A 4131-nucleotide genomic window follows, 5' to 3' on the forward strand; every position below is an offset into this window, starting at 1 on the left:
AGAAAGGGCCGTCCTTTCTCAGCATGAGGGTAAAGAAGTCCAAATCTATGGGTTGCTGCAATGCAGGCTGATGGCGCCAGCGTGGAGGGCAACCATTATGGATGTGGTGCAGGCCTTAAGACTCTAGAATAGATGAAGGTGAAACCAATGCAGGTTTTTTGGAGTAGAGATGTAGAGCTCTAAATAGAATGTTTTGTGACTGAAAAACCAAGCAAGTGAAAAAAATAATTGATAAGGAAAAAAAGGGAAAAGTTATCCTGATATGCGAAATGGCTCAACTATGGATGGCATTTGCATTGTAACTTTAATGTAAATATTGACGTTAATTCAACCACAATTCTGATATGAGTCTTGCAGGGGAGTGGCAGAATGGGAGTGCATGCAGTAGGAGTGAAGGAAGGCTGACTCCTTATCTTCGCATGGGCAAAGTGAAGGAGCTTTCTTACAGCTGAAAGATCAAGAAGGAGCAAAAGAAGCACGGTCTCAGCTCCTTCCTACATCACCTTACATCTTGGCTTGAGTGACGTGTCCAGGTGCCACTTTTCCTGACTGCCCTTGGTGGCTCTTTCAGGCAGTCTTGTGCATACCTTTATTAAGGCACCACCAAGAGTTTTTATTTACTTTTCTGCATACCCATGAGATTGTGAGCTCCTTGGGAGGAAGGACAGTATTTTATATCCTCTTGGTCTGACAGATAGAAAGTGTGAGTTAATAAACAATACTACAGAACACCACAAAAGCAAAACTATAAAGTCTTGGCAAAATTAAGAGAAATTTAAAGCATCTATTAAGAACCACAACATACTGAAATTAAAATCATAAAGATTTAAAAATATTTACTTATCTGACTCCTAAAACTTAGAAACATTCTACCTTGCATGGTGATGAGCAGTAGTCATGCACAAAATCTCCCCTTAACTCTTTAGGCTACTGAGCTGTTTTCTTAATGAAACTAAGTGCTTAGTACCCTTAGTACCCATAGGGGCATTTATTTAACTTTCTCATTCACTAACAAAAAGGTTTTATATTCATTTTTCCATTACCTCCTGCTGGGGTAATTTCATAAGCCCTAGGTGTCTTGTCAGGAACAAGAAACCAGTATAGCCATGAAACATTGTGGGATATTAAATTGTACTTAACAGTACAGGTGTGTGCTCAGTCATGTCCGACTCTGCGACCCCACGGACTGTAGCCCACCAGGCTCCTCCCTCCGTGGGATTCTCCAGGCAAGAGTACTGGAGTGGGTTGCTATTTCCTTCTCCAGGGGATCTTCCCAACCCAGGGATCGAACCCGGGTCTCCTGCATTCCAGGCAGACGCTTTAACCTCTGAGCCACCAAGGAAGCCCTATTACTATTGAAACTCAATGTCAAACATGTTAATTGATAAGATATTTCAATTTGATGGAGATGGAGAGCAAGTGGGAAAAGTGAGTTAGGGGGTGAAAGAGTGACTATTTGATTAATAAAAATAATTTTGCTGAACTATTTCCTTTACACTGTGAGTTCCTCAAATGCATTTAAATTCAATTCAGTTGGCCACAATTTGACTTGCATTTAGATTTTTTTTAGAAGCCCATTTCTATCATAAACAGGTCAATCTGTTTTCCTAAAACTACAATATTTTCAGTTCTATGCTGCAAATGACAAACGAGGTGGAGGAGGCACCTCTGAGCATTCCACTCAGTGACCTAGTTGCAAAATTTTCGTTGTCCATCTTCAAAGTTCTGTGCTTTGTCATGCCCAGGGGGAGGAATGCTTTCACAAGCAGATGCAATTATGTTCTAGTGGATCAGAAGTAAGGTTTCCACATGCCGTTGGCTGAACAGATATAAAAAGAGGGGTTCATGATGTTGATGGGGTGATTGTGCCTGGCTCCTAAGAAGAAATGAAGTTGCTGCCTGTGAAAAAGAGATAAGCCCAGCAGATCCCTTTGAAGGAAGGACTTTTGGCCCAGCTACAGGCAATATGGTGTGCAGTCAGCTTCCAGATATCAGACCTTTAGCTGCCAAGAGCCACCTTGCACATGCCACACCCTTCCTGGGATAGCTGGTGACTGAGTGACCGGCAACACTTGCTTCAGAGCTCCCTCCCCACCAGGCTGGCTTAGGCTTTGCCAGGTTTATACTGCAGTTTTGCTCCTCTGCTCAATTCTGCTTCCCCCTCCTTAACATCACTGGTGTTGATCCCTAACAAGCACCTTGCACCCCAAACTCCCATCTCAGTATCTACTTTCAGAGAACCCAACTGGCAACATGGCACACAGGGAGGGCAAGAAGGAATATGGATGGGACTCTAGGGAACCACTGGACTGCCTCCGCCACTGCCAGTGGTAGAAGTAAGTGGAAAACTACAGTAACTCGATAGCAGCTGGACCAGGAGGCTCAGCTCCCACAGGAATTAAGGTTTGGTTCACTTCTTCAGGCAAAAATCCAAACCAGCTGAGATGCTGATGGAGAACCAAGGAAATGTGGGACAGATGGTGGGAAAACAAGCCATAAATATTAACTGTAGTATTTATACAACATTGTGGAAGTAAGAACAATCTCCGCAATTCATGTTTTCTTCTCTGCTATTGTGTATGTATTTATATACTTTAATTTCCCCTCTCCTTTCTTCCTTCAATGGGCTTCCCTGGTGGCTCAGATGGTAAATAATCTGCCTGCAATGCAGGAGACTCAGGTTCCATCCCTGGGTCACGAAGATCACCTAGAGAAAGAAATGGCAACCTACTCCAGTATTCTTGCTTGGAGAATCCTATGGACAGAGGAACCTGGTGCGCTACAGTCCATGGGGTCACACAGAGTCGGACACAACTGAATTGACTTAGCTCTCATGAAGGAGTGGAGAGAAAGAAAGAAAAGGAAGAGGAGGAAGGAGCAGAGGAAGAAGAGAGGAAGGAGGAGAAGAAGATGAAGAAGAATCACTTTAATATACCTAACATTTGCTGAGCACTTGAATTAACTTATTTAATGTTGCTGTTCAGTCGCTGAGTCATTTAATCTTTAGGACAGCACTTCGAGAATGGTACTATTATTATCTCCATTTACAGATGAAATGAAGCCTCCTGCAGTTTAATTAACTTGGCCACAGTTACAGAGCGTTTGTCCCTAGGCATTCTGTGTATAGAACTCATGCCCTATACTCACTTAGTTTGCTGCAGAGGAGATAGGTCATTCTTTAAGGCTGCCCAGCTTCTGAGTCCTGTGTTATGCTTGGGAAATTCTCTTTCACATGAGTCTGGGTAGCAGACAGAGCCCACCTGGGCCTACAAAGCTGAAAGTGCCGCTACTCACGTGCCAGTTTCCCTTGCACCTTGGATATGGCATGTGATCAAGACTCACTCATCCTGTGTGCTCTCTGGGGGCCACTGCAGCAGGATCAAATTTCAGGAGCTCCAGGGTCAGTGCTGCTAGTGATAGGCTCCAGTGTCCAGTGGTGCCAGGGGTGTTGGGGGGTCAGAAACTGCCCCTTCCAGTTCTTGGCAGCTTGGCAGTGGCAATAGGCCTGTCCTCACTAGACCAGTCCCTTTTTTTTTTTTTTTTTTTTGGCCACATTCTTTGGCTTGTAGGATTTTATATCCCTGACCAGGGATTGAACGCAGGCCCTTGGCAGTGAGAGCACTGAGTCCTAACCACTGGGAATTCCCAGTGATCCGTCTTAAAACATTATTTTGGAAGTTCTTAGCTATGAAGTTACTCTGCAGTCTTCTTGGCAATTCTGTGAGGCTCCTCATATTCTAATTTGTAGTAACAGCCCTCATAGCTGTTTAGCCTTGTTTTCTAAAATGAAATACTAGCTTCACATATACAGCTAACAGCATTTTCTTTACCAGGCCCTATTCTAATGTCATTTCGTATATAAGCCAAATGAAGTCTTAGAAAATCTTAAGACTTCAGTTCATCTCTTGTCTACATTTTACAGTGAGGAGACTTAGGTACAGAGAGCTTAAATGACGTGTCCAAGGTCACAGAGAGATTTGATCCCAGCCCAGGTGGTCTGTCACCATAGTCGACACTCACCGGGGCTCTTTCTTTTCTAAAATCTTCTGTTTTGATTCTACCCATTCTTGCATGGCTGCATTTTGTTATCAGAGAATTTTGGATTGTCTTCTTTTTCAAGAAGAACTCATA

General features: G+C 43.4%; 1 non-coding gene across 1 annotated transcript; it reads right to left on the reverse strand.

Annotated features, from left to right (window-relative positions):
• Window positions 1–1270: 1270 nt before the first annotated feature.
• TRNAS-GGA (transfer RNA serine (anticodon GGA)) lies at window positions 1271–1342 on the reverse strand. The gene has a single exon. It is a non-coding gene; the product is annotated as a tRNA-Ser (tRNA).
• Between the last annotated feature and the right edge of the window lie 2789 nt (window positions 1343–4131).

This window comes from Ovis canadensis, chromosome 7 (genome assembly GCF_042477335.2).
Source record: "Ovis canadensis isolate MfBH-ARS-UI-01 breed Bighorn chromosome 7, ARS-UI_OviCan_v2, whole genome shotgun sequence".
NCBI classification, from domain to species: domain Eukaryota; kingdom Metazoa; phylum Chordata; class Mammalia; order Artiodactyla; family Bovidae; genus Ovis; species Ovis canadensis.